The 13,697-nt window shown below is 50.5% G+C and overlaps 1 long non-coding RNA gene across 1 annotated transcript; it reads right to left on the bottom strand.

Annotated features, from left to right (window-relative positions):
• Positions 1-203: 203 nt before the first annotated feature.
• Positions 204-1,736, bottom strand: LOC123352316. Its single transcript, XR_006574137.1, has 3 exons — positions 1,511-1,736; positions 351-481; positions 204-254 (listed from the first exon to the last, which is right to left on the bottom strand). It is a non-coding gene; the product is annotated as an uncharacterized LOC123352316 (long non-coding RNA).
• Positions 1,737-13,697: the final 11,961 nt, after the last annotated feature.

Genomic DNA, 13,697 nt, shown 5'->3' with positions numbered 1-13,697 from the left:
TATCACATTCCTCTAATGTAACCAAACACTTTGTATTCCAAGTTGAACAAAACAAGTATCTGCATCTCAATCCAACATTTCCGCTTGATATCAAATCAGACCATCTCATGAAAATATTAAACACAACAATTCTGGCCACAAAAAAAAAACACAACAAGACAGAACATAGAACACACAACATAATTCTTTTTACTGTGCCAGTAAATCAAGGTACGTTGAATGCTGTGCAGCTGGCATTAGTTTTCTTTGATTATCTGAAAGACAAAAACAGAGGTCCACCCCGTCTGGGCAATTAAATACTTAAAATATACAAATACTCTTGTTGATTCGAGGCAAAACAGAGGAATTACCCCATATTTTCTCGTATGTGTTTCTTAGACAGCCTTGGTTTCAGCGGCCTCCACCTTATCAGTTAGTTAATTTGCATTATCACAGATGCTTTCCGGCTTGCTTTCCTATTGTTAACTCCTGCTTTTAAACACTGAAAGAAAACATCACCACTTATAGTGCCTGTAGAGCCTAATAAAATTATCATTACATAGTACTGTATACAGTCTTCAACTGATTTAACAAAATTGGTCACAGCCAAATTATTACAATCCAATAAATTTATTTGCCTGAATTTATTTACAAACATTTCAAAGACACCAAAAAACTGTCCTCACTTGCTTTTCCCTTCCAACAGCCACTTTACCAATTCAAATCACCATTCCAAATATACTTCTGAGTATTTGAAATTCTCATGCTTATATTCACTTACTCCTTTATTCCACTACACCCTCAAAAGTTTCCAACCTGTTGTCCAATCACTCTGTCTGTTGCCTGCTCGCCTGGGCCCAATCCTTTTTTCTTGCTGAGCCGTCCCTTCCATTTTGCACCAATTTGCTCCACTACCAGTTTAGCTAGGAGGGTGGGCTTCACAACTAGCCCTCACCCTTCTGGTCTTGTCCCCAAAACATTTCTACTCACAAGACTACCCGAGTCCTCCCTAGTAAGGCTTGCCACTTGGGCAAAAATACATGGCCATTTACTTAACACATAATCCAAACCCCTTTGGGGGTCTACCCAGAGACCCACCCATTTGTCTGCTGACACTTAAACAGAAAAAGAAAATTACACAGAAAGCAGAGAAAATTACAGTCTAAGCCAAATTTTTCTACTTCTATTATATTGTCCGCTACGGGGGGGCGGGACTGTAAAAATCTCAGGACAACCTCAGAGCTTCATCGCACACATGGCTTCCACCCTGAGGAATTACGAACGAGAAGTTCAGTTCCGCTCACACACCTAACGGCCAAATGAACAGAGCAGAAAAACATCAGTAACCGGTTAAACAAAACAAAGCCAAAGCTAAATAATGCACCAAAACCAAATAGTGTTTCCGTATTCTATATCAAGTTTTAAAGCTTCATTAAAAATAATAAAACAACAATGGAGAGTATTGGGAATGCTCCCACCTCACACAGAAAAAACATGAATGCCCCAAGCCTTAAACCACTTTAATACTCACACATGTCTCACTGGGAAGTTAAGCTTTGCAAATATAATTCCAATTCCGCAATCTGTACTGCCTTCGGTTTGCCCGTCTCTATGTTCCACAAGTGCAAAGCAGTTTTCCTTTGCACTTAGCATAGTCCGCACTGATTTTCGACCTTGAACACAAAACAACTTCTCCTATCTCTGGGTGAAGCCGAATTTCAAATTAACCCGTTCCTAGACAAATTGCTCACACCGTGTCAGAGGCTTTTCTTTGGTGATTAAAAGCTCCTCTTAGATATATGATCTTATCTCGATTGAAGGTGCCTTCTAATGGACATTGTTTAAATGAATTTTTCACGCATGTACAGATTCCAATCATTTAAATACCTGCAGATTTTAGGACCATAATGTATGTACATGTAATGTGCTGGGGCACCCTTAGGGGGTAAGGTGGAATATTTAGACTGTCAGTAGCCCACACGGAAGGGAAAGGGGAGGGAAGATGGGTTCACACACCCCTAGACCCAGGCAGCTTCCTCGCCGGACTATGCCAGGCTGAGTCAGCCCACCGTGGGTCGGATCTCCTAAAGATCCACTAGTTACTGGGCTAGCCCGGTAACAGCCACTCACACTGGTGTACACACACACACACCAAGGCCTCTTTTTCTTCTTTTTTCTTTTTTTCTTTTTTTCTTTTTTTAACCCTTTTTTTTTTTTTACCTTTTTATCTCTTTTTTTTTAAATTTTAACCATGATGCATCTTTACCTGGTCCGGACCAATACCATGAGGCGGTATGACAACCCCTCTTGAGGCGGTAAAAACCCCTCAGCACCGGTGCATTCTAATGCATTTACCTATGCATTTACCTTATGCATTACCTTATGCATTTACCTTGGCCAACTCAGCAGTTCCCAGTACTGCTATAAACTAACCTTATTGGGGCCTCTCCCCAATACCACTTTGCATCTGATCCTGCTGCACAGTCAATAAGTTCAGATGGCGTGAGCCCAACAGAGACAGACGTCCTCACGGAAAGTCCTCCTCCGATACCCCAATAGAGATTTCAAAAGGTCTCATACCTCTCATGTGGCGCCATGGGGTTCGAAGGGGAATGATCCGTAGTAGCCGTCTGTGGGTCCGTGGGCGTTGCCATCCCGGACGAGCCCCCAAATTGTCGAAGAAAAACTAAGTTCTCGCTTTTATTGTTTGGGTGCAGCAAAATCAAATTCTTTATTATTTCTCCAGTAATTACCATGGAGGGAGAGAGTGCCATAGGACACAGGGTCACCCCAGTCCTGGACAGGTCTCTCAACTGGTAAACAATCACAGCAAGCCTTTATACCTTTTACAGACAATTTCTAACAATAATACAGACAGTAAAAAGCAACAACTACATTTTGTTTATACATAGCAAAAAGGCTTATCTTATTTGTCTCAATCCTAGAAAAAGCAAGCCTGCATTTTGGTTAGTGATTGCAAGGTCGTAATAACTTTGTACACAGTTCCTGTCCTGTCGCCTCGCACTATCTTTGCTCCTACAAGTCTTACGTCATTAAGGTTACAGTATGGCCTGACTCTTGTTAACTAACATTCATTAAGATCTCTTCAAATCCTTGTTAATTATTTACTGGCTTCCACACAGTGATGGAGTAAACTGCAGGGTCAAAACAAGTCTCTGGAGTACATCCTCCTCTGGGATGGGTCAGTCAGTCCTTTGTTCAGAGCTTCAGTTTGTAGCAAAGTTCCTCCAGAGGTAAGAAGCAGGATTGAAAACAAGATGGAGATGAGGCATCAGCCTTTTATAGGCTTTTCGAGGTGTAAGAACCTCTTTGTTCTTACTGTGGAAAATTACAGCAAAATGGAGTCTGGAGTCACATGGGCAAGTCCCTGCATACTTTGCTGAGTTACAAGGCGTATCTGCCTTCTCTCAATGGGTCAGTTGAATAGCTGATGGTCCTTAATGGGTCATCAAACATGCTAGGCAGAGCTAACACCAACTTGTCTGGGATGTCTCCCAGAAGCACAGCATAAGTTGGAAATACAGACAGGATAGAGCCAATACTCATAACTTCAACTACAAAATGATACATACATATAGACCCCATAATTATAACCAGCAACCCATAACCTGGTGTTGGACACCTTATATGACCCCCTTTACATAAGACCTTGGTTGCAATCATGTTCTATATGGTCCCAGTTTATATCAATAACATCACAGGGAATGACACAGGACTGCAAATTCCCACCTACCCAAGGGCAAATTGTTGCAGATAAACGGGCTGGGTTCACATCCCAAAGCTGAGGAGAATTGAAGAATTATGGACAAAATAGGGAAAATAAGAGATGAGAGAGTCAATAAATTTAGGGAAAATGAGGGAATCTCCTTGGATTTTCTAGCCACATGTGGGGAGGGGAGAGAGAAGGGGAAGAACCAGAGAGAATTGTTCTCAGGTTTTGAGATGGAAAGAAATGGCACAAGCAGGAAAAGGATGCAAGTAGCTCACCCCCATGACCATAGGCGTGTGCAGCACATTTCATTAGGGTGCGCACCCAGGGAGCCCCGCCCTAGCCCCACCCCATCCACTGCCTCCCACTTCCTGCCCCCCTCAGAACCCCCAACCCCCCCTGCTCCTTGTCCCCTGACTGCCCCCTCCTGATACCCCCCCCACTGTAACTGCCTCCCTATGACCCTACCCCCTACCTGTCCCCCTGACCCTTATCCACACCCCCGACCCCAGACAGACCCCCGGGACTCCCACGCCCCATCCAACCGCTCCCTGCCCCCTGGCAGGACCCCCACAACTCCCGACCCATCCAACTCCCTCTGCTCCCTGCCTGCTCCGACGCCGCTCCACCCCCCGAACCCTCAACCCATCCAACCCCCCTGCTCCTTGTCCCCTGACCGCCCCCTCCAGAGACCCCCCCCACCCACTAATCACGCCCCCCAACTATCCAACCCCCCTCCCCACCTCCTGGCAGTTCTGTCTAGTGCCTGCTCCTACCCACTCAAAGTGGAGGAGGAGGTTCCCTCTCCTTCAGGGGGAAGGTTGCCTAGTGGTTAAGGCACAGGACTCGGGCTCAGGTGTTCTGGGTTTGAGTCTCTGCTCTGCCACAGACTCCCTGCTTGGCCGTGGGAAACTCACTTCACCTCGTTGTGCCCTAGATCCCGCCTACCCGATGGGGCCAACAGTGACCCTGCCTCCTGGGCTAAATCCATCCATGGCTGGGTGATGGGGGGGGGATGGAGATACCAACATGGGGAGATTTGGGCTGAATTTCTCCACAGCCGGAGAGTGAGAGCCAGCTCCACAGGGGGGATGGAAGCGAGAGGGGCTCAGGCCAGCTCCACACAGAGGCGGGTCAGGGCTTCAGCCCTGCAACTTTTGCCACTAAGGTGGCTGGGGCTCCCAAGCCGGGGACTTCAGCCCCACATCTTCTGCCAGGGTCCGGGGTTCTCCTCCCTGCCCCAGGGGGGCTCCTCTCCCCCACCCCGCCGGTACCTGGAGCTTCTCCTCCCCCCAACCTCCCCCAGCCCCAGCCCAGCTGGGCTCCCTGGGGCACCCGCCGCTGCTGTGGCCGGAGCCGAGCCTGGCGGGCAGGGAGCAGCGATTCACGCGGGGGCCCTGGCAGAGCCCCCAGCCCGAGCGGGGCGGGGCAGCCCCAGGGGAGCAGGGGGGGGAGCAGCTGAGCGGAGCCTGCCCAGCAAACAGCTGATCGCAGCTGCGCCCAGGCCGCCCCCGGGGAAAAGCTCCACGGAGGAGGCGCCACAAGCTGCCGGCAGCGGGTCATTCCCGGGGGGGCCGAGCACCCGCCTGCAGCCGCCGCAGCCTCCTCCCGCCCCCCGGAGTCCCCATGGGAGGGGGGAGCAGCCTCCCCAGCCGGGGCTCAGGGCATTGGGGTGCCGGGGCTCCCCCCCTGCGCACGCCTGGGCCCGGGACACTCACACACACACTCTGCCCCGGGGCTCCCCTGGTGCCCAGAGACCGATCAACCCCCCGCCTGCCCCACGGCTCTTCCCCGCCTGCAGCTCCGGCCTCTCCCCTCCCGCCCCGCCAGCCGCACCCAGGGGAGCCCCGTGCCCCAGGCTCTGTCCCGACCTGGAGCCCAGCGGGGCCGGGGGCAGCTCCTGCTGCAGCTGAGAACAGCGGCTCTGCTCCGGCCCGGGCGGCTCCAGCGCAGCTGGCAGCACGTGGCCACCAGGGAGCAGCTGCTGAGCCTGGGCTCCTGCATCACAATGTGCCAGAGCCCCCCCCCAGGAGCTGCCCCGCCCCCGTCTGTGCCAGAGCCCCGCCCCCAGGAGCTGCCCCGCCCCCGGGCTGTGCCAGAGCTCCGCCCCCAGGAGCCGCCCCACCCCCGGGCTGTGCCAGAGCCCCGCCCCCAGGAGCTGCCCCACCCCTGGGCTGTGCCAGAGCCCCGCCCCCAGGAGCTGCCCCGCCCCCGAGCTGTGCCAGAGCCCCGCCACCAGGAGCTGCCCCGCCCCCGGCCTGTGCCAGAGCCCCACCCCCAGGAGCTGCCCCCCCCTCTGGCATTTGTTCTCCTGCCTCCTACTTCCCAGCACCCACCGCTCCCAGCAGCTCCCTTCCTGTGTCTGCAAACACCCCCCGGGCAGGCTGCAGCGCTCACTGGGGGCTGGCTCCAGTGGCTGAAGTTGCCTCCATCTCTAATCACCTGGGGCGGGGGTAGAGGGAACGAAGGGAGGAGATGGGCCCAGGGTGTGAAAGCAGAATTAGGGGGCAGGGAAAGAAGGACTGTTTGGAAAGGTGGATAGGAAAGGCTCCTGGGTGATCCAGATGGAGTCAGAAGCAGTTGGGCAGCAGAGGCTCAGATAAATTGAGGGGAACCCCCTGGGTGTCCCAGTGTTGGCCAGGGATTGTACAGCACCTTGCACAATATGGGGTCCGATGTCAGTCATCGTCTGTGCAGCACCTGGGAGCCCTAATGTCTGTTTCCTGATCACAGGCACTGGGGATGGAGTGAGGGAAACCTCAGCACCTGAAGGGTTAATGCAGCCCTGTGTGCAGCCCCTGCTAGGGTGACCAGACAGCAAATGTGAAAAATCGGGACAGGGAGTGGGGGTAATAGGAGCCTATATAAGAAAAAGGCCCAAAAATCGGGATATCCGGTCACGCTAGTCCCTGCTGCGCTCACGAGGGGTTGGCTTAGAGAGTTGTAGTAATAACAGCAGCAAAGAGTCCTGTGGCACCTTATAGACTAACAGACGTATTGGAGCAGGAGCTTTCATGGGTGAATCTCCACTTCGTCAGAGGCACCAATAGTCCCATATGGGCTAGTGGGCAGGATTCCTGGTTTTCACCCAGGGGGCCTGGGTTCAACTTCTGCTGTGGGAACGGTGCAGAGCTTTTGCCCAGAGTGGAGACAGGAAATGAAAGGAACAGGAAGGGATCCTGCCAGCAGGGGAGTTAGACAGTGTGGGGAGGGGATCCCAGAAGTGGGGGTGGGGGGCAGAGGTCTGAGCGGAGACCAGGGAAGGATCCCAGCAGTGTGGGAAGTTGAGAGCACAGGCCTGGCATGGGGACCTGGAAGAGTGAATGTGTCCCTCTAAACCCACCAACTGCAGACTAGGCAGGACTGGAAGAATTACCTATTTGTTGGTAAATGTCAATTTCTGTGTAAACGCACAACCCAATGGCAAAATATTTCCATCGATAATTATCAAAATTGGCAGATGGGCAAAGTAAGAAACATGCTGCTTGAGAACTTACCCTGTTGTAGGAGCAGCAGTGATCTGTGTGCTGCGTATCACCTGTATGCCCAAAAGGTCTGTTACACTCCCCCCCCATCCCCTGCTTGTCTCCTCTCCCTCTCTGAATGCCTGTGAAGTGGCTTTCCCCCTCCCCTCCCTCCTGCAATGCTTGTGGGATGAAGGGGCTGGTTGAACAGTTGGAAGAGCAGAAGAGCTCCTAGATAGACAAGGTGTCTGGGACTCTCATTAGGCAGCATTGTGAGAGCACAGCTGAGCACAGGGCCCCTTCCCCTTTTACGGACCTGCTCCTCATGGCCTGCGACTGGAGATGACTTGGCTGCATCCGGTGGGTCACACTCCACCTCAGCCAGTGTCCATGCAGGGTCCATGCTCTGGGTGTGCGAGTGCTGCCTAATGAGAGTCCCAGACACCTTGTCTACCTGGAAGCTCTTCTGATCTTCAACCAGCCCATTCATCCCACAAGCATTGCACGAGGGAGCGGGAGGGGGAGGGGGAAAGCCACTTCACAGGCATTCAGAGAGGGAGAGGAGACAAAAGCGAGGGGGAGGGGAAGTATAACAGACCTTTTGAGCATAGAAATCACTGCTGCTCCTACAACAGCAGGGACAGGCCACTAGGAGCTGAGAAAAGGAAGCCACCATGTTTCTGCCTGGCTTCAAACCAGGGACCTTTTGCGTGTTAAGAAACTCTGTAATGGACTTGTGCCCTTCCCTTCATAAGAACATAAGAATGGCCATACTGGGTAAGACCAAAGGTCCATCCAACCCCATATCCTATCTGCAAACAGTGGCCAATGCCAGGTGCCCAAGAGGGAGTGAATCTAACCGGAAATGATCAAGTGATCTCTCTCCTGCCATCCATCTCCACTCTCTGACAAACAGAGGCTAGGGACACCATTCCTTACCCATCCTGGCTAATATCCATTAATGGACTTAACCTCCATTAATTTATCTGCAAAAAGAACAAAGAGAACATGTGGCACCTTAGAGACTAACAAATGTATTTGAGCATAAGCTTTTGTGGGCTAAAACTCACTTCATTGGATGCATGCAGTTAAAAATTCAGTAGGAAGATATATATACACACAGAGAACGTGAAAAAAATGGGTGTTGCCATACACACCATAACGAGAGTGATCAGTTAACTTGAGCTGTTATCAGCAGGAGAAAAAAACCTGATGTTGGGAGGGGAACAGGAGAAAGGACAAAGGAAGCAAGAGACGAAGAGAAAGGAGGGATCAGACAGTGGATGGAGCAAGAGGTGAAACAAAAAGGACAAACCCCAATATCCCCAGTGATTCTAAGAGACAAAATCACAGGTGCAGAATAAAATTCTGCCTCCTTAAGCTCGTGTTTTCCATGCCTAGAATTCAACTGTCACCAGATGGATCAGACTGAACAGGTTTCAAACCTCCAAGAGGCTCTTACCTTCTAAACAGGGACGGCTGTTTTCTAGTAAAATCACTGAAAGGGAAGGAGAAAACTCGAAAGAGGTTCCTCCTGGCGCTCCCGTCCGTGAACCCGAATACTCTCTCAGTTCTCAGAGAGAGACCTGGAGAAGGAGACTTGCTGCAGCAAAGCCACAGGGGTCTCTGAGGTCTCCCTGGCCCCTCGCCCCGTCCTGCCTGGCTGATGTCAGCATCTCTCTGTGAGGTGAGATAGGCTGAGGTCCTGCAAAAGGCCTTTGTGATGTCACTGCCACACCCCTCCCTTGCTGTGCCAATGTCCTGCCCCTGGCCAGGCACTTTGGAGGTTTGAGCTGCTCCCTGGGGATCACCCCACTCAGGGAGCGTTCGTTCTAGGCAGCAAGCCAGCTAGACAGGGAAACATCAGACGCTGCTCCCAATGCTACACTCAGTTTTTCAGAAATTAGTCGACTTTATGGCCAGAAGAGACCATTAGAGCATCTAATCTGACCCCCTGCGTATCACAGGCCTCCTGTATGGCACAATAGCTACTTTTGGGGCAAACACATTCCAGAAAGGCAGCTAGTCTTCATGAAATGACATCAGGAGATGGAGAATCCATCACTTTCCTTGGTAGCTTGTTCCTGTGGTGAATCATCCTCGCTGTTGAATATTTGTGCCTTAGTTGTAATATGAATTTGTCTCTTTTCATCTTCCAGCCATTGGGTCTTGTTATTCCTTTCTCTGCTTGATTCAAGAGCTCTTTAATTCCCAAATCTTTTCTCTCCCTGAAGGCACTTCAACACTTCAATGAAGTCACCTTTCAATCTTCTTTTGATCAGCTAAACAGGTTGAGCTCTTTCAATAGCTCCCTAGAAGGCATTTTTCTCCAGCCCTCAGAACATTAGGTGGCTTTTTGCTGCCCCAGCTCCAATTTCACAACATCTTTTTCAAACGAGGACACCAAAACTGGAGGCAGTATTCCAGTATCAGTCTCACTGATGCCATGTCACCTCCTGTGACGTTACTGACATAATCTGTAACTGTATAGATCACCATTGCGACCGCTGTTCTATATTTGCAGCCAGTATTGTAGAAAGGTTGTCGCGTAAGGGGTCTATGGAGAGGTTCTGATTGGCTGATTATAATGATGCTATCTCTAGATGTGTTTCATTTTTGTAGTTGAAGTTATGAATATTGGCTTTCTGCCGGCTCACCCGCCCCCTCGCCACTGCCCACCCACTCGCCTCCTCAGCCCCCCTCCCTCACCTGCTATTGTGTCATACAGGAGGCCTGTGCAGCGGGTCAGATTAGATGCTCTAATGGTCTCTTCTGGCCGTAAAGTCGACTAATTTCTGAAAAACTGAGTGTAGCATTGGGAGCAGCGTCTGATGTTTCCCTGTCTAGCCGGCTTGCTGCCTAGAACGAACGCTCCTTGAGTGGGGTGATCCACAGGGAGTAGCTCAAACCTCCAAAGTGCCTGGCCAGGGGCAGGACATTAGGCCAGCAAGGGAGGGATGTGGCAGTGACATCACAAAGGCCTTTTGCAGGACCTCAGATTATTGTTGGGGAGGTGGTGACCTCACAGAGAGATGCTGACATCAGCCAGGCAGGACAGGGGCGAGGGGCCAGGGAAACCTCAGAGACCCCTGTGGCTTTGCTTCCGCAAGTCTCCTTCTCCAGGTCTCTCTTTGAGGACTGAGAGAGTATTCGGGTTCATGGACGTGCGCGCCAGGAGGAACCTCTTTCGAGTTTTCTCCTTCCCTTTTAGTGCTTTTACTAGAAAACAGCCGTCCCTGTTTAGAAGGTAAGAGCCTCCTTGAGGTTTGAAACCTGTTCAGTCTGATCTATCTGGTGACAGTTGAATTCTAGGCATGGAAAACACGAGCTTAAGGAGGCAGAATTTTATTCTGAATTTTATTTGATCCCCACCAATGACCTGGGCCATCCTTTGGGCTCTCTGGTAGGAACCCTCAGCCTCCCGTCCTCAGTCTCTACCCTGATTGGCTGAGCTGGGGGTTATTGACAGGGAGGAGACTCAGGTCCTTGTTCTCTTTCAAGACCAAGGAAATAAGTCAGAACCAGTTCTATGTTTGACGAATTTTGCTGCTTCTCTGCATTAATGGTCTCTGAGCAGTTCATGATTCTCTCTAACATGATTCTCCTCAAATACTTGCTGAATAATTCCTGTGCACTGTTGTTGGTCTGGAGCTCATCTGAGAGCACTTTATTCAGGTCATTCAGTGTCTGAAATTCAAGATCCGATGGTTAGTTTGAAAATCAGGGCTCTTGGGTCCTATTCCCAACTCTGCTACTGACTGGTTGTGTGACCTGAGACAAGTCAATTCTCCTTTCTCAGCCTTAGCTTCTCCCTCTTTCAGGTAGGGATAATAATGATCTGCTCTTACCTACCTCACGGTGTGTGGAGGCAGGGTCGGCTCTAGGTTTTTTGCCGTCCCAAGCAAAAAAATTTTTGGCTGCCCCTACCCAAGCCCTGGGCTCCCCACTGCACCTCCCTGCCACCCCAGCCCTGGGCTCTGCCCCCCACATACCCTATGCTGCCCCAGCTCTTGGCTCCGCCCTTTCCCCCCTACTGCTCCCCCACCGACACCCCCCACCACCACCCCAGCCCTGGGCTCTGCCCCTCCACCTGCACCCCCTGCCACCCCAGGAGGTGTGTGTGTGGGGGGGGAAATTCCAGATCTTTCCACCTTATTCCAAATTCCTACTAAGGCGCCACTTTGGGGGAATGTGCTCAGTGGGGGAGCGGCAGCCCCCCCGCTCCCCCCTAGCTACGCTCCTGCTTGTGGGGGCCCCTGCAAGACCCAGGGCCTGGGACAAATTGTCCCACTTGCCCCCGCCTCTGGGCGGCCCTGCTAGCAGCTGTTCTGGGAGCGCAGGGGAGGAATGACTCCTCCTTCTCTAGCTTCTCCCCGTGGGGCTCTGGGGAGCAGGGAGAGTTGTGTGATAAATTCCATCCAACTCCCGCTTTGATCCAAGCCGAGGGGCGTCTCAGCCTCCACGATCCCCTTGGCAGGGCCAAACAAGGGATGTTTTCCACTGCCCAGGAGACCCAGCCAGGGACTCAAGGCAGCCCCAGACTTTCCCTTTCTCCCTTCTGGGAAATCAAGTTCAGGTTCTACAAGGAGCTAAAGAAGCCTCAACCCCGCATCTGAATTAATGTCACATTTCTCACTGCCCGACACAAACAAATGTCATTTCAATCCCAGGTGAGTCCACGTCAGTCATTCCTCAGCCCGATTCCTTCACCCTCCTGCCTTAGCTTAGGGCATTGCGCTACCCTGTGGGCATTTCATGTCCCTCCTCAGTTTCACACAGAGACACAATTTCCTTTGCATGGATCCATGAACAGCAAAACCTCCCTGTGTCTCTTGTCTGAGCCAAGGCATTCGATTCCATTGAAACCTTCTGTCCTGCAATGGCAACGGTCAGACAGAGGGGACGTGGCCACCTTCAGCCCTGGCAGTGAGATATTCACTCTCCTCTTTCTTCATGCTGATGTTGTTATTCCATAAAACATGAACCATGGAATAAAAAGCTGAGTTGGAAAAGAGAAGACTAAGGTTGGAAAAGAGAAGACTAAGGGGGGATATGATAGAGGTATATAAAATCATGAGTGATGTCGAGAAAGTGGATAAGGAAAAGTTATTTACTTATTCCCATAATACAAGAACTAGGGGTCACCAAATGAAATTAATAGGCAGCAGGTTTAAAACAAATAAAAGGAAGTTCTTCTTCACGCAGCGCACAGTCAACTTGTGGAACTCCTTACCTGAGGAGGTTGTGAAGGCTAGGACTATAACAATGTTTAAAAGGGGACTGGATAAATTCATGGTGGCTAAGTCCATAAATGGCTATTAGCCAGGATGGGTAAGAATGGTGTCCCTAGCCTCTGTTCGTCAGAGGATGGAGATGGATGGCAGGAGGGAGATCACTTGATCATTGCCTGTTAGGTTCACTCCCTCTGGGGCACCTGGCATTGGCCACTGTCGGTAGACAGATACTGGGCTAGATGGACCTTTAGTCTGACCTGGTACGGCCTTTCTTATGTTCTTATGTTCTTATGAGTTTACTCCAGGGTGAGGAAAGAAAGGAGCCACCAACTCCCCAAAAAATCTCAGTGCCCCAGAGAAAAGCTGCCCCTGTTATTGGAACTAATGATGTGCTGGAGATATGTTGGGAAAAGGGACTGTCTGAATTCCCAAGGCAGGAAACGAACAATCTATACCAACATCATTAACCACAGACACACTCTAGCCATGCTCCAGCCAGTGGGGAAATGAGCAGGAATTCATAATGTCAACTATAAAAATGATACACATGTAGAAATAGCATAATTATAATCAGCCAATCGAACCTCCCCATAGACCCCTTACGCTACAACCTTTCTACAGTATTGGCTACAAATAGAACAGCGGTTGCAACGGTGATCTATACGGTTACAGATTATGTCAATAACGTCACAGGAGGTGACACGGCATCAGTGAGACTGATACTGGAATACTGCCTCCAGTTTTGGTGTCCTCATGTGAAAAAGATGTTGTGAAATTGGAGCTGGGGCAGCAAAAAGCCACCAAATGTTCTGAAGGCTGAAGAAAAATGCCTTCCAGGGAGCTATTGAAAGAGCTCAACCTGTTTAGCTTATCAAAAGAAGGTGGAAAGGTGACTTCATTAAAGTGTTGAAGTGCCTTAATGGAGAGCAAAGATTGGGTATTAAAGGGCTCTTGAATCGAGCAGAGAAAGTACTAACAAGACCCAATGGCTGGAAGATGAAAAGAGACAAATTCATATTACAACTAAGGCACAAATGTTCAACAGCGAGGATGATTCACCACAGGAACAAGCTGCCAAGGAAAGTGGTGGATTCTCCATCTCCTGATGTCATTTCATCTAGACTAAATGCCTTTCTGGAATGTGTTTTCCCCCAAAAGTAGCTCTTGTATCATACAGGAGGCCTGTGATATGTAGGGGGTCAGATTAGATGCTCTAATGGTCTCTTCTGGCCATAAAGTCGACTAATTTCTGAAAAACTGAGTGTCGCATTGGGAGCAGCGTCTGATGTT

The sequence above is a fragment of the Mauremys mutica genome, chromosome 18 (genome assembly GCF_020497125.1).
Source record: "Mauremys mutica isolate MM-2020 ecotype Southern chromosome 18, ASM2049712v1, whole genome shotgun sequence".
Taxonomy (NCBI): Eukaryota; Metazoa; Chordata; order Testudines; family Geoemydidae; genus Mauremys; species Mauremys mutica.
This window is presented reverse-complemented; position numbering and strand designations above follow the sequence as displayed.